Here is a 22,663-nt window from a genome sequence, read left to right on the forward strand (position 1 = left end):
CTCGGCTCTGGCTCCGGGAGCCTGAGAAAGCCTCTGCTCATCAAAATGCGCTGCACTGTCCTGCACAGAGTTAAAAGAAAATGTGAAGGAAATTATTCTGGCTTTTGGTACTGAAAAAAACTGCCCTGAATCTGATCAGGATTGCTTTGAAGCAGTTTTCTTTTGAATGTGTCATTTATTAGTTTATCAGGTCTGGAGGTATTAATCCCCGGTCGGAATGATAGATGTAGTTTTCAACCAGAGAGTCTGGCATTACATAAGGATCACGACCATTTTAAGCCATGCATCATTCTCATTCCCACAAATGGCAACCAGAGGGTAAGCAGGACAGGAAGGTGGTTTTGGGGGAAGCGCTTCCTTAGTCCTTTACCTCCCCACTCCCCTTCATTTTCTCCCCAAAATTCCTGAAACTGCCTTTGCAGTGCCCAGCCATTGAGTCTTTCACTTTGAAGCAACAGTCTGTGGCAAGTACAAGGGCACTGTGAAAAGCAAGTGTGAACCAGCCCCAGAAACAGCATCAGAGGCAGCACAAGGCAAAGCATGCAAAAGGGTGAGAAATCCATGAAGAGCCCAAGACAGCAAGGCTTGCAGGGCAGTGCAAGAGCTGAAGACAAAGTGTTCCAGTAGGCTCACAGGAGAGGGTCCAGGCTAAAGGGATGAATGTGAGGTGCCAAGATGTGGGAGGTACAGAGAGGCCATTTAAGTTGTGTGCCAGATTGACTCGGAGGCTCTTGAGTACATACCTGGTTTTATCTGACGCAGTTAACCATAGGGTATGCGACTTGCAAGCATTAGCAGCAGAACTATAGGATCATAGAAACAACCAGGTTGGAAAAGACCTTTAAGATCATCAAGCCCAAGGATGTGTGCATGCTTTTAATACAAGGCTTATTTACTGCTCACCGAAAGATCTCTCAAAGCTGTTTTCTAGGGAGGGCAAACACATGGCTGAGATGTGCATGTGTGCCTGCCTCACGTGCAAGAAATGGTGCAAAGGGATTCACCATTTTAGTTCTGGTAGCTCATGTACTCTGTAGCAAGGAGATCATATTGGTCAGATTGCCATTTTGCACCTTGAGCAAATGAATTAACAAGTTTGGCTATTTGTACTTGATAAAATTTTGAAGTGCCCGTGTTAAATCCCAGGATTTAATGCTATTAATATAATGTCACCCTCTTTTTTTTTTTTACTTTTTGTAGCTTCTTATCTTTCAGTGTAATTTCCTTAATAAAGCTTGTAAGTTCAGCAGTAATATCAACTTTGCCTTTAGCTAAGTAAGAAGGAATCCAGTAGAACTATGATACATTTGACGTGATTAATTTTTTCAGCTTGCTTTTGCTGTTTCTTTCTGTCTTTGGAAAAAAAGGGCCCTGTTGTAGGGTGAGTTTAATTGTGCTTTCCAACACCACCCATCCTGCAGCTTGCGCTATGACCTTTAAGGGAGGAGCAGGGACCTCACTGCCATTTGGCTGGACAAGGTCACTTTAACCTTTGAAGAAAACCAGACAGTTTTTACCTTACCATAACAGGTCTGCAGCTGGCTGTGCTGGTGTCTTGCCCATGGGTTCACTTCTGAGCTCCTCAAGATGCCCCGGCTGAGGTTCCCAGCAGATACACACTGCAAAATCCATTGAGTTTGCATAATGTTGCCACTGAGGAAAATTCAAACCAGGTGATGTAAATACCAGTGAATACCAGTGAAGGGAACAGGACCATGCTTACGAGTCTTGATAACGGTAATTTAAAGTACGTTCCAAGTGCTGGTAGCAAAGATGAAGGCAAACTTCATTTAAGTCTGTGAAAGAGCTGTTAAGTGCTGGTTGCTGACACAAAGAACGCATTCCTATATAAACGTTTGATCTTGCAGACTTTTATAATGCTGTGAACAAATCTTTCCTGATGAATGATGACTCAGAACAGAGCTTTTCACTTGGCATTTGATAATTCATTTCAATTGCAGCAGGAAATAATCGTTCTATTCAAGCATACTGGGATGTACTTAGTCTGTCCCTAATGAGTACATTAGAACAGGCAACTCATCCCTGTCTGATTTTAGCACAGGCCACAAACTTTATGACTGAGTCATTATTCAGTCACCTCTCGGGCCTAAAGAATAAAATTCCAATGAGCTGCAGTGGTTTAATCACAGTGTTTTTCCTTTTTATAAATCACTCGGGTATCCACTGATTTGTTGGAGGAATCTGGGAACCTTTCATTGGTGAACCTTGTGTTGTATTTTCTCTGTTTTGCTTCAAAGGCTTAAAACCAGAGCAATATGATGCATTAGTTGATTGGGGAACAGCCTGACTGAAGGAAAATGAACTAGTTTAATTTTGCCTACAGTCAGAATACAGCCTAAATAAATAGTTCAAACACAGGCAGAGTATTCAAAGAGCAGGGGATGACTCAGGAGAACATGTCATGCCAGCACCTGGCATGCTGGTATCGCCTATGAGACCCTTTAGCGTTGCTATTAGGTACACCTGAGTCACCCACAGTGTCAAAAGACGTGTACCACCTGGCTTAGAAACTGCTCTGCTGCATTGGTGACCCGTCTCGCTCAGAGAACGTGAGTTGTTTGCTTTCCTTTCTGGTTTTGCTTCCACTAGGAAAGGCACAACTGGACCCTTCAGGTCACCCTGTTTGCTGGGGGCATGAAGGCGTAGTGAAAGAAGATCGGCCCTTGCTAAAACTGTCAGGCTTCAGAAAACGGTCTGGTCTGTTTCTAAACCCTACCAAACAGCAGGGGGAAATCTGGTAGGTGCCGGTCGATGTATCATAGAGCGTGGAACATTTGTGCGCTTAATTCTCACCGGGGCAGTCTCGCTGTCTTCGGGGAAGGTGAATGAACGTAGTGAAGTGTCTCTATAGTAATGAAAGAACACTCATTGTGCCACTGGAGATTGAAGCTGCATGGCCCCGTGGGTAATAAATTGCTAGTGTTCAGGCTCATGAGAGCATCAAGGAAAGCTGATGCAGAGTACTCTAATGACCATTATAACTGGCTGCAGTGAAAAGACTGTTATTTAAGTACATTTCAAAACGTACGGTAAATTGGGCAAAGGTACAGCTGTGCTTATGTGCTGAGACAGCCTCCGGTCTTATTCAGTCTGACAGACTTTGCTCTTTGCATTTAGGTTTCATCTGCGTGAGCTGAATGCTCCTGGTATTTATGGCCTCTGCTTGCAAGGGAGGCAGGAATGCCAGGCAGAATTGGTTGTGTTAACAGATTATCCAGCTGAACAGCACAAGCTTTGGGTGAAGGTGAGGTAGCGGAAGGTCCAGCCACCATTTGGCACCGCAGTGTTGCCATCCTCCCAAAACACCTACTTGCAGTGTTTCTGAGTGAATCTGAGAAGGATCTTTGAGACAAAGGGACAATACTTTACACTGCCATGGAGAAACAAGAGTTTTGCTTTCTATGACCACCTGGACCAGACAGTACAGACTTTCCTCCCCATTGCATGTAAGAGAGGTTTGTTTGATTCATGTCTACTCCTAACCCACTTTGTAAGTTACTTGGTTTACAGAACCATTTGAGTGCTCATATTTGGTTGAAAATAAGGGAGGACAAGCACGTATCTTTGCTGTGCCATATGGGCAGGGAAATTTATGGCATACTGTCGGTCAGATACATCCTTGCTTTGGGATTTCCAGCTTGAGACAGGTCAAAAGTTCTCATCTTACACTTTTCTGGCTGCGTACTTCATGGTTGACTTTACCTTTTGGCTGTTAGGGTGTTTTGGGTCTAGTTGGGCTGTTTTTTGAGGGTAAGATATTGCAGAGTCATGCAATATGCACATTTCAATCCATTTATCACCTAACAGGTACATTGTGATTGAGTATTTGAGACAAGCAACTCACAGTAAGCAAGCTGCCAGCAACATTTGGGCAGCTAGCACTGCAACAAATCATCTATGTGAGCTTCATGTTCAGCACACGGGGTCAGACCTGTGCTTCCCAGGAATCAAGTAATCCCCAATTTGTTTGAAGTGTAGTAAATAAAGGTGGACATCTTAGCTAACGAATTACCCATGGAGAAAATAAAGCAGACAAATTACAGTAAACTGTTTGCATTTGTGACCTTCCTAGAGAATAAAGTGACCGAGTTAGGATTGAAGAGTTACTGCATGGGTGTTTGCTGACACCATTTGGTTGCTGAATACATTTGCAGTGATTGGTGGAAATCAGTCCAGTCTTTGTCAGGCAAAAGGGAGACTTCTTGAGTGAAGCCAATGGAAGCTTAGTGGAAAGACACATGGCTTAAAGAGCAGTTTACTAAGGAGGGGCTCTGTGGTCTGCGTGAAGCTTGAGGTGAGGACATCATCCAAATACTGGTTGTATCCAGAGCATTACCAAGTAACTGTCAAGGTAAAGGAATGAACTGGAAGTTTTTCTCCCCTTTGCTTGAGTTCCCAAAGATTATGGAGAAGCTACATAGAAGTAGCTCATTAACTCTCAACCTCTTGCTTTTTCTTCCTCTTTATACCTGTGACTAACGAGATCACTTAAGTCACCAGTCAGATGCTGAAAGTTGATTGGCATTTATTAATAAGTCAATTTCCTTATTAGTGTTGGAGCTGGTATCAGCAATTCTACAAAGTTCTTTCTTCACGTGCCTCCAAACATTGTTAGCTGTTTGCTTGTCAGTGCATCACCATCTCTGCACCCTTCCTGAATCCAAAAAACAAAAATCAAGGAAGCAGCTGACGTTACACTGGACATGCAATGTGTAAAACTGGGGATGCGAGCAAGCATTTCTCTCTCTGTGTTAGCACTCTACTGCATTTGTTTGATTCTTTGTCTATTTATGGCCCTTTCTGAAACTACGCCAGGGTATGAGAGCTGAATGTCTTGAAGCAGCTGAGAGCACTTGTGTTTAGACATGAAGTTAAAGACCAGAAGTTTTGATGAGTGACAGCTGTAGCATAAGCAGGTGCTAAATGCTGTCAGCCTGCCCAGATTAGGCTCATTCAGGTAGGTAGCTGGAAATAGTAGCACACCCATATGAAACAGTTGTTTGGTGTTTGCACTGAACAGAACTCTCTGTTGTCTTTAGTCATTTCCAGCTTACAAAAAAGAGAAAGGTCCCTTTATTCCTATTCAATAAAATCCCTGTCAGTTGGAGGCTTTTCCTTTTGGGAAAACCCTCCATTTGGAGTGTTCAGTGCTTGTGTTACCCAATTTGCCCAATGGTCGCTGATTCTTCTCGAGTCTCTTTTACTGGCCCATACTGTTTGAAATGCCTAGTGTTCCCACTCCATCAGTTTCAGGTGGGCTAAAATTAATCTGTATGGTATTTTGGCATTAACTTTGACACCTGACAGCTTGTGAACATGTATAGTAACTATGCTGGTGGGTAGGAGCATGATTAAGCAAAAAAGAAAGTCACAAGGGAAGGGAAGGAATAAATACAGTTAAAAGCATTGCCAATATTCTGCGGCATTAAGATTTCAGAGCTGTGAGGAGTTTATGTCAGTGTTTCACAAATTGTATTGGGTTTGCCTCTAAAATGGCGATAATAGAATAAAACACCTTATTTGTGGTTTCAAGTCAGCCAGAGACTTGCAATCAGCTGTCACATTAAAACAGAGAGGCTGTCATTGAATCAGCATGATCTCCATCAGGCATACAGGCTGTCCACGCATCCCTCCCTGTGAAAGCAGGTTCCTTTGAAGAGTCTTTTTCCTTGTGACTCTCAGACCTATGAAGGACTTAAATTTTGAGTGGACCCAAATTAGCTGTGCTTGTTTTAAGGCAGGAGCTGAACCTTTGAATTGCACAGGCTTGAACCGTTCCACTGAAAACAATGAGACTCTCTGAGGGTTTTACTTTGCTGTCACTGAAGTAACTGAAAATTGGATCTGGGTCTGAAGGATTAGAGATTCAGGCATCACTAGCACTGAGTGAAAGCTAAAAAGCTGTAAGTGTGGAAATCTTGAAGAAGCATTTATACCAACCACCAAAGAGTGCTTTGGGCATTTCATTTTGATCTTCCCCTTTGGAAGTGCACACCTTCTTCCTATAGAGAACCGGGCCAATAGCACTTGGGTTAAATATCCAAACACATCTAGTGTTAACAGCGTTAATAAGCCTCCACTTCTTGTGCAAACCTCTAGTCTTTGCTATGCTTGTCCTAAGGGAAGAAAGGCACGCAGCTAGAATGACACCTTTCTGAAGAGGGCACAAGAACTGAATGGGTCTCCATTTAGGAGAGATGACACAGCGATGCTCCCATCCTCAGCTGCAACCATCCGGTCTGCCTCTGAAATTTCAGCAGAAGCACATTGGCACAAGGCTGACTTCCAGATCAGGGGCTGAGCACAGGAGGCAAATACAGCTACCACTGGTTTCCAATGCTGGTAGACTGAAAGGTCCAGAAGGCTAAGGCGATAGCCACGCAGGGGTCATTCAGTCCAGGCAGGGTCACACGCTGTTGATTCAAAAGAAGGGTGTTACATACCAAGACTACTCATGTCATTTTGTCCAAGCACTGTCAGCAGGCAGCAGTGAAGACTGCGAAACTCTGAAAGACAGGATGCTGGTCGGCAGATGCTAGACATGAAAGTGAGCCACAGCTTGGGATGAGGCAGCATATTCCTGAAACCATCACTGCTCAGGATCTGACAGCGTTACAAAGGAAACCATTTGCCCAGTTCTGAAATATGCATTCGAACGTCTGTTCCATTAAACACACATCAGTATGTTGCCACCTGTTCTAGTCATGCTTGATGATGAATGGTATGCAGAGATAATACACCTGCCTGGCCTTGTAAATGTTCTGCAGGGAGAAATCAGAATTAGGTAATGGAAGTCAAATTTGGATGGATAGTCCTGTTACAGTCAATGTGGAATCCACTGCCCTTAATTACTTTGTTGCCTGAATTGGAAACCCTTCAAATAATGAGGGGGGGAATAAAGCTTCTTGACAGCTAAGAGCCAAAGAATATAATTTGGTTGCAAGGTCCATCAGCTACCCACAGATGACAGCAAATCCCTATGTAGATCAATCAGAGAGGTAGTAGAAAATGAAAGTAATGGTTGGCACACGCTATTTAGAGATGTTAAAGCTAATGTTGCCATGACTGAAGAGAAAGCAAGCGAGGCTGCCATCGAGATCTCATTGAAATTAGTTGGAGTCTTACACTTCCCTTGCAGGACTGTGGAGCAGACCTTGATGTGGCCATTAAAAAAGAAACAAAATGAGGAAAAGACACCAATCAAGGCCAGGAAAGCGGTTAACTTTAAGCATGCACTAATGCCTTTGCCATATGTGCTTAAGTACTTTGGACACCGGCTTATTTTCTGGCTAAAAGCTGCGATTCTGTTAATAGCTTCCAAAAAGCTTTGTCTGAGGGAATCGCACTCTTGCACCCATGTGAAGCAGATGCGGGCTTATGATGTGCTTTAAACCCTGGGGGGGGGGGTGGTGGTGTATGGAATTCCTGCCTAATACGTAAGAAATTGAAGCTGTGGGTGTCTCTGCTAGAACGACTGCGAAGTGCTGTAAATCAGCAAGAGATGAGAGGATAATATGCACATCTCACGCGCTGATTTCTGCCTGTTGGGCTCTTACACAGCGTTGACTCTGTGAAGAATCACTGCCAAATGAGTTTGCTCCAAACAGGCTCTTGGGCTGCTGTCCCACCATGGCGTTTCATTACCCATCACGTTAAAAGAGAGATGAATCATTGCAAGGGCTCACTGTGCTTCCGGATTTCCTAGTTTATCAAGCTTGCATACGGCTTTCTGAGGTAGGAGCGGTGTGAAACTCGGAAACACCTCCTCCTTCTTTCTTTTGAGAAACTGGCATTTACAGCCATGCAGCCTGCACATCAGTTGGCCATTTGCTGGTCCCTAATCAACTTACAGTTACAAAGAGCACCTGTTTGACACAAACCAAGTGCATGCTATTATAGCAGAGAGCTCAAATGCTTTGTATTCTGTATTTATCGTATCTACGTAACATATAACCCCCACGAGAAATAGCAAATGCAAGTGAATCAAGGCTGGGAAGAAAGAGTCAGGTTTTATAACTAGTTAATATTCCTTTTGCAAGCTTCTCCCATGAACAAGCTCTCACTGGGCTGCAAAATACTACGATCATGACTATAGGTATTTCATCAAGGAGCCGTACTGATGTGACCAGAATCTGGTTGTGAACCTTGTCACTGAAATCCAAACACTGATGCAACCTCCTCTGAAGTTCAAGGATCATCAGTTCTGGATTCAGTAAACTATTGCTCATCAGTTGGGATGTTGAACATAGCACTGCAGACAAATACCGGGATAATGACACAGGGTGGTTCTCATACCATATAACTTAGGAGCTAATTTAGGTACCCAAGTCACTTAAAGAGTCTGCAAAGAAACACCGATTCCCTCGAGGGAGAATTCAAAATTAAGTATCTAGGAGAGCTTAAAACAGCTGATGTGAACACACCAAATGCCCTACGTGGTTTGCAATCCCCCTTGTACTTTAACTGCTCATGGCATTTCTCACAACCCCCTTGTTGAAAGCTGTTGAGTGACCTTGCAGAAGTCTGCCAGAGTTCTGGTCCATGCCACACTGCAGGAGGCTGCTTTTGCCTGGTCCCCCTGTGTCATACTTTGGTAGCAGGGGAACTCTACTAATGCATACCCTAAACCAGGGTATTTATAAAATAGGATTGCACGTTTGATCCCTGATGTTCCCAACTGAAGATACGGTACTGGGTTCATATAAAATGTCCCTGTCAGCAGGTGCTTGAATTGTTGCATACTCCTGAGGTGCCTGACATGTTATTAATACCCTTTCTTATTCCAGGCTCTGGTTTGTGAGGCTGCTAAACACAATGTGTGCGCTGCATGTCAGTCACCTGCAGTATTATCCCAGGAGTTTAAGCTGAAGCAAGGCCTGACACATATAAGGAAATAAAAATCACTCAGCAATGTACATCCCTGCATTGTACTCAGTTCTTCAAAGGCCTGATTGGCCCAATCCTTTCCTGACAGATGCCAATGACCGCATTAAGTGCAGTGTTGTGAGACAGAAGGCTTTCTACCACATAAACAGTCTTAATAAATAGATGTAAAATGTAGAACCGTAGAGAGGACAGCTGGAAAGAACCTTAAGATGTCACCTACAGCAGGCCAGACAGCCCAAAGGACATTTCTCTAACCTCTTCCTTAAGAACCCTACACATGGACCTTCCCCAAGTGGGCTATTCCCTGATTTTACTGCCCTTAACCGAGCCAATGTGCTTCCTGATGTCTTGCCAGAGTATTTTTTTGCCCAGTTTTTTTTGTCTTATCCATTATGGATGCAGAAATTGGAAGGCGCCCTTCCTTGCAGAAGCTTTTTATGTATTTAAAAACTATTACCAGGTCTCTGCTTCATTTTCTCTTCACTAGACTGCACAGAACCAATTAGTTCAATTTTTCGTTGCAGGTCATGTTTTCTAGTTCTCTGATCATTCTCACACTGAATAATAAGAGCTTTGTAAAAGGAAGAAGGGAGGAAAATTATTGTGCTGGTTATTATTAAAATTAATGATTCAATCACAATCCATTTTATTGGGGTTATTGCTAATCTAACTTTACCTTTAATGCTTAATAATGTGTACACAGATATATCCCTATGTATTGTATTTCTGGGTTATGTTGGCTCACGGTCTTTGTAAGTTGTATTTCAGGAAATAGAAGAAGCCTACAAGCCAAACAGGGATGCTCTCAGGGCTAAGAAATACAGATATCCTCTTTTTCTCACGATATGGTAGCTAATGCTTCACAGAGAAGACAGCCGCTTGTCTGAAACTGTGTATGTGCTACCAATGCACAAGTCCATGGCAGTAGTGTAAACAGCTTCAGGTAGACTATCCTACCTTGCCCTGCTGGATGCAGTCCCAGGTTCTGGGGCTTCTGCAGCATCAGCTGCAAATCCCATATTACCCAGTTACCCCTCCAGTTCTTGCTTATTCCCTCAGCCCCGTGGTTGACCATGGACTCAGTGACTGCAGCATAACAGATGGGAGAGTTGAATTTAGATTGCACCACAGTGCCAGGCTTCCCTAACTGATGAAGCTGCCATCTGAACAGCCTTCCTTCGGGCAGAGGCTGGATGATGGAGTTTTCATGTACTGTATATGATACACAAGTAAGTCCATGTTGAACAATACTGAAGTGTTTCTGTATGTAGTGTTTCTGATTTGGCAGAAGTTTGCTTTGAATGGAGGCTTAAGTGATAGTCTTACACAGCTTACCAAACCTAAACACCAGGGCAGTCCCAATGGGCTGTTATCAGAGAGAAACTTCAGTTATTGACTCTTCTAGTTGAGTAGCATCTAAAACCTGAGCTATTGAGGTACTGTATAATACCAAAAGAACCTTATTATATATGATCCATATGTAAAGACTTAACGCAATACTCACATATATGTGTTGTTGGGAAAATACTCTGTTTTCAATGAATGCAAGATGAAACTTTTAAATATGTCTACCAAAACAGATGGTCCTAAGTAAAGGTGAACAGAATTTGTCATTCCTATTACCCCAAGTGCTATCCAGAGGGATACGTGACAATCAAGGAGTTAATCCAACTGCAAAATGAAGGCTTTTCATACATCTGCTCCCTTAAGAGGTGCATTCTTCATTTACACTCAAAATCTGTAAGAAAAAAAGAAAGGGAGGATAAAAGCTGGTAGAAAGCTGTGCAATTTAGGAGAGAAAGGAGAGGAACAAAACCAGAGGGGGGGAAAAGGAGGAACAAAAGAAACTCATTCAAAAAAACGAGAGCAAAGAACATCCACTAAAGACGAGAGAAAGGCTGGCATCAAAAGAGGTTTTCAGCCTCTGAAATCACGCAGCAGCCAGGCACTGCAGGTGATACCACCACCAAATTGCCTCTGTGGAGAGAGATACCCTTGCAGGACATGCTACTGGTGTAGGGGTTAAGAGAGAAAGTGTGATTTTACAAGACTGAACTTCAGAGGGATTCTTTGAGCACCAGGATTCAAGCTGTTACCCACTTACCAGATGAAGCTCAGTGGCCTGTTTTGCCTTTTGGGTTTCTCCCTTTTGATTTACCTATTATTTTTGCACTCCTGCTTCAGTGAGCTACAATAATTAAAAAAGACTTAGCTTTTAAATTAAGGTACAATGACTTGGGATTTTGCTCACGGAGAAAAATGTTCCCTATGGAAAGCTGGTATTTTCATGTACGGATATAATGTCCCCCCTAGAACACCCTTTTGAGGGAGACACAACCAAAGAAATGGGATGCGATCAGAATTTTATGGGCTGCTCCGGTTTCCTATTTCCCCTGTAAAATAAATTATGCATGAATATCTTTGAGTTCCCTGGGTCATCGAACTCCTCATATCCCCCCAGGGGTGCTCAGCATCCTAATGCACCCAACGATGATGTCACATCTGTGAATCCCTGTCACCCGAATCAATTATTCATTCTCTGCCACGCACGGTGCTTTCTCTTGCTAAGCAGGGGCCTCCTCCCTGCAAAGCCACTGTTTGGAGGACGGATGGATTTCCTCTGGGGAAGCGAGTGCCTTCCCCTTCGCACTTGCAGCGGTCTGGGGACCCAGAAGCAGCCCCCACAGCTCCCAGTGTCCCCAGGAGCAGAGCAGGGCAGCATGCCCTGCATGTCTCTTCAATGCCCACCCCAGCACATCTCCCCTCCTGTGCCGACCTGTCTGCGAGGAAAAACATGGAGCAAGGATGGGGATGAGGCGATTTCATCTTCCTGGAGCCATTCGGAGCCATCCCTTGTTCCCAAGCTCAATCCTTCAGGCTGTTTACGAGGCTGTGGTTAGCTTGGTGTGTGATGATGTTAAAAAAGCTGAGGAGCTCTATGAGCCGCAGAGGTAATGAAACTGACTTCCCAGGGGGTTTCTTTCTGTTCCTTTTTTAACTGAACCGGAGGATGTAGTTCCCCTTCAGCTGTTAGCATCTCCTTTAGTTACAACTAACTCCATTAGTCATAGAATGAGCCCCCTTCCTCCCTTGCAGCCCTCCTCCTGCAGAGGGTTTGGTGGGGTGCTGTGCATCATTCAAAAGTTAGAGCTAAGAGCATCGAAAGTGGGTTGGGAAACAACTGATTGCTTGAGCCTGGTCCCACATCTCTGCCAGCGGCTATTTAATGAAAAGCAGAGAAATGAATTTATTTAGGAGGTCTCCATTCCTCTCTCATTTTTGGCTGTTTTAGAGTCATGGAGAGGGAAGGCAAAGCAAACAGACATGCACAGACTGGCTTGTTTTCGTAGAGACCAAGCTAGAAAATGTGCTTAAAGCATCTTCAGGTACTGCACTGACCTTGAGCTCTTGCACTTCATTAATTATGTGATTTTATCACCGCGTTTTCCAATTAAAAGCAATTCTCTTCCCCCTTCCTGTGTAAAAATTCACGTCCTTCCCTCTCCCACCCCTCACCAATCTCCCCCTTTCTTTCAACCCTCACAAGCCTTGGTGTGATAATGGGTAAGGAAATGCTTTCAGACAAAGGTCTGGCATTTTAATTTTGATAACCTCCCCGAGCAGCGAGGCTTGTGTGGGATGGAGATTAATGAAAGCAATGCGCAATGTGCCCCTGTCACCAGGTAGAGTTAAGAAGCAGATAACCCTCGGGGAAGGAAATAGTTCAAAAGGGGAGTAAGTAATAACACATTTTAATTTTTCATGCATCCCTACCCACTATTTAATGGAAGGAGAGCCCAAACTGCAAGGGAAGAGGAGATGAAAAAGGAGCAGCAGCCTTACTCTTTGGATGGGCACACACAGGAGAGGGAGCCTGGGGGGCCCCTGCCAGCAGCGATAACTGGGAATGAACCAGGGCGTGCTGTAGCAAGGGGATGCTTTTCTGCACATTTTTCTCACCTATCCTAAGGAGCCCAGTGCACTTCACAGCCCCATAATCCCCAAATCACGCAGTGCCCACTGTCATGGGTAGCTGAGGCAGACGGGGAAGGAGAGATGAAGGTGGGGCAGAGCCCTGAGCATCCCTTGCATGGCTGGCAGGGCACCGTGGGGCACCAGGGGTTATTAATCAGGGCCCAGAAACTGCCCAGGGCAGGGCTGGAGAGGCACGGGAAGGACTGCTCCTGCTTGTTGAGGACGGAGGATGAGATGTGTCTCGGCTGTAAACACAGCTACCCCAGCCCCCCATGCCTTCCTGCATCTTGCAGGTGGCCACCACCAAGCGATGGTGTAGACATAGACAGGGAGATAAAGATTTAGCTCCTTCCTAGTGTTTTAACCACCAAGCCTGATCTCTCTCTTAATTTAGCTGCCCTTGCCCCTATATTGTGATCACGCTTGGATATACCTATAATATGGTTTATTACTTGGGTTATTGTTTAACTCTTTGAGTACAGCTGTCAGCCTTCACTGATCTCCAGTATCTCACCCACATTTTATTACAATGAGAAATTACTACAATGACCCAAGGAGTCACGGATAAGTAGCTCACTCCTTGTGAAATAAGATTCTAAAAGCTGTTTCTGAAGCGTTTCCTGAGTGATAACAATGCTCTGCCAAACGGCTTGAGAACCTATTCCCAGTGCTTTCTGAATGAGTATATAGCCCAAGAAAGCTGCTAGAATGAGGCAGGGGGAAAAGGCTGCCTGGAAGCATGGAGGAGGCAGGGTCCATGATTAAAAATATGCAATACATTACATATCCTACATAACACAAAAGCAAAACTACAATAAAAAGGGATGGCTTGAAGCCGTTAGCCATCATGATGCCTTCCTGTCGAGCTTTGCATGGGGAAGCTCCAAGAATATACTTGCAGAAGTGAAAGCAGCGTGGCTAAACTGCAGTCCCCTCTTCACTGCGCTGCAGATCTGGGCTCCTGAGAAGAGACAGCACTTAGTGTTGGAGACCACCCCTAAGTACAGCACTGGAGATGAATAAGAACTATGGAGCAGGTCAGGAAATCTGGGGATGAGTCCCTGTCACACTTGATTACGACCTCCAGAAAGCCTGCACAGCATCCCACTTGTCAGCACTGTCAGCTTCTAAGCTTGTTGTCATCTTAACAGCCCAACCTCATATACATTTGGTGACAGTCACCCTGGCTACTGCCCACCCTCCTGGCTGGGTGACAAGTCTGCCCTTGAGTCCCCATTCCCTGTCTCCCATCTCACTCTGGCTGCAGCTTGGGCAAGTCTCAACATAGAATCATAGAATAGTTAGGGTGGGAAAGGACCTTAAGATCATCCAGTTCCAACCCCCCTGCCATGGGCAGGGACATCTCACACTAAAACATCTCACATTGTGCTTTCTTACTTGTAACTGTAGGCACGCACTGACACCCTCCTTACCTGTCTACTTGCTGCTCTGTTGACCTGGTGGGCTTGGTTTGCTAAAGCTGCAGCTGGGGTTGAGCAGTAACCACCTAACCGGAAAGCTCAAACCGCTTGTTTATACCCAGGAACTTAAATAATCAAACCAGACAAAAATGATTCCATTCTTGTCACGTTCTAATAAACAAAAAGCAACACCTATGCCACTGACCTGTATTACATTTATGCTGGTTTGCTACAAGCTCTTTTCAGCATCAGAGATTCAGTGGCAGCACAAACACGCTGGTAAGGCTGCATCTTGTTTTGGCGATGCTGCCAGGCTCTGGGCTCCCCTCAGACATCTTGAAACTTCCCCTTGTATCTCCAATATGATGTGCCATTAAAGGACTTGTCTCACAGCAGCATATGCTTTCCTGACTACAGGCTTTTAATGGAAGCCCTTTGGTTGTAGCCAGGTTTGGGGATTCACCTGCTCCATAGCAACACAGGAATTTGTAAAAGGTCTCGTGCCTAAGTACCCAAAAAGTGTCTGCTGTGACTACTGGCTACCATGACATGAACTGCATAAACCAATCAACCTCCACCTTAGCTGCAGTAAATGCTGTCCCTGCTCTTCCTTCCAATGGCTGGCTTCACTCTTCTCATGAGTGGAAGTCTGATTTGCAGCCTGAGTTTACTCATAGGCAGGGTGTTCCTCTTGGTTTCTACTAGCTTTGTCCATTGCCTTTTCACAGTTCTTCTGCCTCCCTGGTGCTTAACTACTGGATGTATTGACAGAAGGCAATGGATATTGATCCGGCTTTGTTTTGAACCCCTTTGCTGCTCCTCTTTTCCTTCTCCTTTGAGCGTCTGCATGCAACATCTGCAGTGTCTGCATCCAACACCTGCTTCTGCCACTTCCCAGCTTTCACCTTTGATCAGTGGAGAAGGGTGCCTGCAGCAGTCACCTGAGGGCACAAGAAGCCCTGTCTCTCTCCAAACCCTTGCCTGAAGGCAAAATAACAGCACAAAACAGTTGAGGAAAGCCTGTCACCCAAGCCCTGCAGGTAACGGGATCATCAGGTGCTACTGGTTGGTGGCAGGTCCAGAACAGACCTTTCCTGCTTTAAACAGACCAGTGCTGTTTTACTCACTGCCTGGCAATCTGCTCAGTCAAAGCCCTTCTCTGCACTGCAGCACAGCGATGGTGCTCAGTGTTGACACGGACACCGAAAGCGGTTCCGCGGACTGCGACCGAGGGCTGTTAAAAACAAACCACCCATTTTCCCCTACCGAAGTCCTCAGGCTCAAAACTTGCTGGAGGCAGAGTCAAACCTCACGGGGCAGGAAGCACCACCGTAGGCTGGCCCCGGTACCCAGTGCTCCCAGCCTGTGCGTCCGGGCTGCGCAGCCCCGCTGAGGCTCGGAGAGCGGGGAGGAAGAACCGAGCACAGAAGGAATGAAGGGAGCAACAGCCCTGCACATCCTTGCTGCCGAGCCTCCTGCGCGGAGTCGCTCAGAGGCAGCGGCAGGCGCTGACGGCCGTTCCCATCGCCGGGGTCGGTAGGTGTCAGTGTTGGACCCCGCAACAAAAGCGCTGTCATTTCCCCCCCAACACCCCCTCCTTCGCACACCCACCGGGAGCGATAGCCCGGGGGGAACGGAGCGCTCTGTGTGAGCCGAGGCCAACCGGGGCCGTTTGCCTCACCGCGGGGAGAGACCCGGCTCGGCGGCGGCATCTCCTCGTGCGGGGGATGCGGGGTTGGGTACCGTGCCCTGCGTTCCCAGTCTCGTTAGCAAATGTGTAGGTTTCAAACTCGGGACGTTTGCTCCATTTCGTATCTCCTCCTCAGGGAGAAAGGTGACGATCTGGTCCGGATCTGGACATTGTCCCTGGACGGTCCACTCTGCTGCTCTATGCACCTTCCACCTTCATCTGGCAAAGGAGGACTTCATCGGCTCCTACCTGCGTGATGGCAAAGGGAAGGCTTGCACATGGTACCAGATCTGAGGCGTGAATTTATGAGGAGATTATACCCCCACCCTCTCTGTACATCAAGGTGCCCCCAAACCTTGGAGAATTACAATCACTGATTTCAAAACCCGTGCTCACAGATCAGTGGTCCAAGGACTACACCTGGGGGCTGGTGGAAGGTAACTAAACCCAGCCAGCTGGTTGCCAGTGGCTTAATTGAATCCATCCATGCAGGTATCCACTGGAGAATATATAGGGCTCCCCAAACCAGGAAGAGATTGAAAGGAGCTATCTCTGAGGTTTAACCCATACTGAAGATTGTGGCTTCTATTTAATTTTCTGTCAACTCCCTACATTTGTCTAGAAACAGCTTGTCATATAAATACCCTTTTCTGCCCTCTGGGTGGAATTCAGAGAGTATTTGCTTATAGGTACAACTGCTTCTCTGGAATGGGAAAATCAATTATGAGTACCACTGCCCTACCGCAGCACATGCTAGTCAAAAGCCAGCACTGCTCCTCTAGGAAAAGATGATGTTAGAAATGGTACGGTACCAATAGATCCTTTTTTTGAGCTAGGCTGCAGCTTTAAGCCCTGGACATACAAACTCTTGCTCTGTTAATGCTACGCACTGTGAGTCGCCTGATGTAAGTTCAGTAGGGCTGTTTGTACTGCATGAAGCTAAGCAGGCAGGGAAGGCTTTGAGGGACTTGGAGCTCACACAGCAAGAGATGGCCTATAACTATGCTCTCTCAAGGGCAGACAAGGGAACAACTAATAACTTTGCCTCTGAGATAAGGATCTGTCTGTCTAAGGATGTGCCTATGTGGTCTTCAGGGCTGACAGATATTCTCTGCTCAGACTCCGGGAGAGCTGAAGGGCAGCTACCTCTCAGCATCTGGGTACATGCATTAGCATGGCATTTGCTGCAGTGAATATATGCTGCCATTTTATGCCTTTACTATGCCATGTGGATTTGCTTTGCTGCTGCCCAACAGACAACTCACAAGGAAAGTTTGTAAGGGAAAGGGCCAATATGAAATGACTCACATCTGACAATGAACATCTGACAATGCTCAGGCACTTTCTGGCAAGGAGGTTACATCCAAACTGTCATGTTTAATAATAACTGAATGTGAATGAACAAGTCTAAGTATTTTTGAACAAATATATACCACTGAGCTCAACATCCTGTGGCAGGGAGCTGTACAGTTTTTCTTGGTGTCACAAGTCATCCTTTAACAGTAGTCTCTTATTCCAGAGAGCTAATAATTCTCTGCTGTTTCTTCCCTGAAGCTCACTGAGCCAGCTGGCATGAGACCAGAGGCAAGGTTCTGCCTGTCTTCTATTCTACAAACCAATTGCCTCTGTGGCTGCTACCTGTCTTGCCTTGCATCAGTGGCCCTCTCGACCCATATGTCTCCATGCGAGTACGTAAACATCTTCGTCTTGGTAGATCGTGGCATGCGACAACACCAGACAAAATCTGAGCCAGGCCTAATAATAGCATTGCTGTGTGGCATTTCTCTGGGAATAACAGGAATTGTTCCTTTAATGCTGCCAGATCTGAATGGGTGTGATTGAATATTCCCATGTTCCTTCTTCCCTTTCTTAAGTGACAAAGTCTGCTGGCCTTTAGGAGGAATCCACCCATCGTGCATATGCCACTACCCACGACAACCCTCCAGGCAGAGGGGGCTTACAGTTTTCCTTTATGGCTGTCACTGTTCAGATGGGAGCTTCTCTGCAACTCTTGTTGCGCTGATTAGACTGGAGTGGAAGAAATCAACTTCTACAGCAGCCTGGAAGCAGCAAGGCACAGGAACAGGACCCTCTGCTGTGCCCAGCTATTTCAATAGAGAGACTTGAAAAACAGGTCAAATGGCAATCTAACATTTCTTAGGCACTTTCTTACCTTTTTTTGGTAGATTTTGCTGTTGTTCACCTTGATACAGCTGAACTCTGAGGATGTTAAGTGACCAAGGCTACCATTTTTGGTCAATATGAAGGGTGTTTATTTGTTTTCTTGATGAATGTGATCATCAGTTCCATTATTAAAGAGGTAGACCTGGCACTCATGGGGAACTCACGTTATATATAAGTCTCTTATTACTGTTGGCCTTAAAGTACTTCAGCATTACAGGATCACAGCCAGTGTCATCCTTTTTTATTTAAATTTCATTTACACAAAATAATGTCCCTCTTGCTCCATTTCTTCCAATTCCCTCCTTTTGCCTCCCCTGCTCACTTTCCTTTATCGTTTCAAAGCTAGTCCCTTCACCAATGTCACCCGCTTCCACAGCCCCATATTTCACCTTTGCAAAACACAGCAAAAAGCCATCCATTTATTCTGCACATGGCCGTTTGTGGCTCTTTGTTGCAATTAAAAATAGGACTTTGCAAATGGAGTTGCACTGTCATTCAGCAGATGCCATTCAACGCTTTTGCAGAGACAAGCAGCAGTTGCTGGTCTTTTCTGTGGTCTGATCTATTTTCATCTAGCATCACTGTTGTTTCCCCTGGTGTTGGACCCTCCTAGCACAAGTGCACATCACAGCATGCTTTTCTTTGTACCATTTTTACCCCTCATAGACACCACTTGCCCTTCTTCAGCTGGCTCACAGTGGCTTCAGAGGCAAGTCTGTAACTCTAATACTTGGGACTGTGGCATGTGGTTTTGCTTCTGTAGGCCTGTGCTCAGAAGCCTGTCCAAATCTGGGTGGGAAGCAGTAAATGACTGGTGGGATGTGGAGCACTTCATTAAATCACACACACTCCAGTCAGAAGCTGGGATCAGCTGAAGCTGCCCTGCTGTTAATTGCTGCCTGTTACTGCAGACAAATGGTTTTATTAAAAGAGAAATATCTCTGACTCTTCCTTGTGGCCTTCCTTCCCACTCAATAGCTGCTCCCCTCTGCCCAGGGAGCAATGTCTGCTCCTACATATCCAGCATCTGCCCCCAGGAAAAGAAACCACAGTAAAACCTTCAGCAGACTCTGGCCACTCCAAAAGCAAGGGCTTGTTCTCTGACACTCTGAGCACACACAGCTAGAGGCAGAGCCTGCGGTACCTTTAGGTGTCCTTAAACTCCTTTGGGTTGGTGAGCGTGCCAAGAGCTCCCCCTTTGCCAGCCCATCAATGCACTGCAATGCTGTTGGGTCCTCTGAAAATCTCACTGTACAAACATCACAGGCTCCACAATAAACCTCCATGGCTTTCTGACAGCAACACCACCGCCGCCTGTTGCAAAACCAGCACACACCCCAGCAGGTAACAGACAGAAATTCGTACCCTGAAACTCAGGTAATGGGGCAGCCAAGCAGGGCTGTTGTTGGGTGTCGCAGAAGTTAGCGGAGAAGCTAGGCAGCTAATATATTAATGCATACATATATGGCTGATTATGCATTATTACTACAATTAAGGAATATTGCCAGTGGAATACAATGTTATGACAATGTAATGTTCTCTAAACTACCCTCTTGGCAGATATAAAAATAAATGGAAAATCTGGAGATAAAAAGGCCATGAATCGCACAGTGGATGAATCTGGCCCACCTTCCTCGCTCATGTAAGACAGCTGGCTCTGGGATGCGATGCTGGATCACTCCCTTGCACCACAACATCATCCGCCTGTGATGACCATTTAATGCCCATCCGCAGTCCCAGTCACTGTTAACTTAGAGCATCACAGTGCAAAAAAGCAAGCCCTGGAATTTGGATTCTGCTGAGGTTAACATTGATGTTTCCTTGGTTTTCCTTGTTTTTTTCTTCTGTGCAAGATCTTTTGGCTCTCTAAAGCAGGACTTAGAAGCAAAAGAAACACCCTAACGTGGGTTTTGCTGCTCCCTTACTGAACTGATGTTTAAAAATGCATCATATGCATCCATCACCTGCTGAACTGGGGCTCAACTGTTAGGTTTAAATAACCAGGGCTCCAAAGGACATTTATTATCAGGGTCACATGAGACTTTCATCATGGCCCAGAACAGCCCCTCAAGGGTCAAAGCTACTTGGCCAGGATGAGAAGAGCCACTCCTGGGAGCCAGAGCTGAGTGTGTAGCACTGATGAAAACGAGGCACAGCTGGACAAGGTTGTCTTTTTGATGGAGGTCTGTGCCCAGATGCTTGAGTGGATGACAGCTCCGGAGATGCTGCAGGGAAAGGCAAAAGGAAATAAAGAATAATTGCCTTGAGGTTTTCCAATCTCCTGCCCAACAATTCTCACCTGGGCTGAACCACTCATTGCTGGAAAAGCTCCATAGCAAAAAGCGGTGCTGATTTACACCAGGCACAAATCTGGCTGTTAAAGTCTTTGTGTCCTAGAAATTGCCTTCTCTTTACTAGCTCAATTTACGCAGACAGGTGAGTGTATCAGGGTAGAGAGCCACCGTAGGAGAGTAGCAATGAGCCCCTGCTGGCTTCTAACAGCAGCATTATGTTAATAGTTATTGAATGAGGTGAAAATAAGCTGAGGGGAAGCATGAAAGGAAAATTCAGGGGCAAGTGGCAGAGCTCAGTGAGCCACATCAAGATGCTCTCAGAGCTAGAGAACATCTGCAGATCACACATACATTTTGCCAGCCTCAGAACTGCAGAGAAGTTTTGCAGTCTCCCTCCTCTCCCCTGCTCAGACATGCAGAGAGACTTCCTTTAAGATAAAACCACCACAAAAGCTTCTAAGAAGCCTAGGACAAAAGACAACCTATCCCAAGGCCTTGCTTAGCTAGAGCTATACTTTTTAGCAGCTTAACAATGATATAGTCTGGTTGACAATTATATTCCTTGCTTAAAGAAAACTCTTATGCTCTAAAGAAGCCATACAAAAAAAAAGGTAGCAAGATCCAATTTCCAGTGGCAAAAGGAAGTGCACAGATAAGATGCATCTTCCCAAATCTGCTTTCCTCCCTCCTCTTGTTTTATCCTTAGTGTGTAATTTAGAAGTCTCTGATAGATAGCACAGCAAGCTGCAAGAGAGCACTGCTACAGAAATCAGTGATGCATCTGCCGAGTGGACAAAGTCAAGGCGATACGAGAAGTCGAACAGTGGCTATGGCAGTGTGCACTCAGACTCCTCAGGGAAAATGGGATGTGCAGAGAAATGAGTCAAACCTGCTGCCAAGAAAGGCTGCATCAGGCATGCACTCCACTGCCAGCATGGCTGGCATTGCTTTGCTGACTGGCATAAACTACAGATTACAGAGGTTTTTGCACCACTGCTCCTCCCACATTAGTCCTGGCTAGACCATAGCCTTCAACAGGTTTCCCAAGCCCAGAGAAGGAAATCCTTCTTTTACTGTCAGGCCAAAGGTTGGTCCAGAGCCTCCCAACCTATAGATCTTAAAACTACAAAGCAAATGCGTTTATAATCTAAATAATGTGCAAAATTTGGTATAAAATAGGACTTTTGTTCTGGTTTGTGTTTTAATCAGATAGCAGGGGGCTCCTCAGTGGACTAAATTGCTTCTCAGTCTGCAGCTGGGCTGACAAGGTTGGTACAATTAAGTTAAACCATTTGTCCTGTGGCATTTTAGGGCAAGTTCCCTTTAGAAGTTCTCTGGCTCTTTCTTGCCTCCAAACTCCAGTCTCTGAGAAAACCTCGTGTCTTCCTTGCTGGCTCTGCAAATTCCCCTAAGATAATGTTCACCCATTGCTCCATCAGTCTGTGCTTGCAGCAGCTCATCAGGATTTATGGTGTGGTCCTTTTCCCCCTTTCCCACGACGCTCCCCTAAGCCCGATTGGTACATTAGTACAGGAAAAGAATCACCTCTTCTTGTTGTACAGCAACTTCACCTCACTGATCATGTCACAATACTCCTGTTACTATTACACATTGATATCTCCATGTTAAATACACACCAGCACCCCTTCTGTTTCAGCTCAAAAGCATTTCAAGAAGATGTGGACTTCTGTGACAGCCCTGGATGGCAGGAGGGGAGGCAGGTGTGGGGCGTGCACACAACACATGGCTCAAGGCGTTTTCCTGCTTGGAGTTTCTTGCCTTTAAGCACAACCTCAATTGGTCTGAGAAACTGCTTCACTTAACTGGTGGAAGAAGAGAGGCAGCCACTTCATCTTACATCTCTTAAACAGCCCTTTTCACTCCTCTTCTCTGGATGGCAGACCTGAAAGTACGGCAAAGAAATCCTCTGTTCTGACTCACAGACTACCCTGTTGGCTTTGAATAGAAAGTTATATCCATCCCTTCCCCAAAGGGAACAGAGCAACCACTCCTGGAGGGTGTCCCTTGTGCTAACAGAGCAAGGAGAGAAGGCTGTCGTTCTGTGAGGATAAAGACCAGCTCTTGGTACAGCCAGTGGACATTCTGCTGCTCCTAGCAGAGCTATGGTCAGGCCATACCCACAGGAGGGTCCGTGCTCTGGAAAGCTGTCTCAGCAGTGGTGATGCCCGCTC

At 45.6% G+C, this 22,663-nt stretch overlaps 1 long non-coding RNA gene across 1 annotated transcript; it reads right to left on the bottom strand.

Annotated features, from left to right (window-relative positions):
• Positions 1 to 880: 880 nt before the first annotated feature.
• LOC133269192 (uncharacterized) lies at positions 881 to 11,615 on the bottom strand. Its single transcript, XR_009743366.1, has 3 exons — positions 10,555 to 11,615; positions 1,523 to 1,653; positions 881 to 1,073 (listed from the first exon to the last, which is right to left on the bottom strand). It is a non-coding gene; the product is annotated as an uncharacterized LOC133269192 (long non-coding RNA).
• Positions 11,616 to 22,663: the final 11,048 nt, after the last annotated feature.

Source organism: Pezoporus flaviventris, unplaced genomic scaffold, assembly GCF_033815535.1.
Source record: "Pezoporus flaviventris isolate CSIRO_AGI_PZ_B2104156 unplaced genomic scaffold, CSIRO_AGI_Pfla_v1 ptg000015l, whole genome shotgun sequence".
Lineage (NCBI taxonomy): Eukaryota > Metazoa > Chordata > Aves > Psittaciformes > Psittacidae > Pezoporus > Pezoporus flaviventris.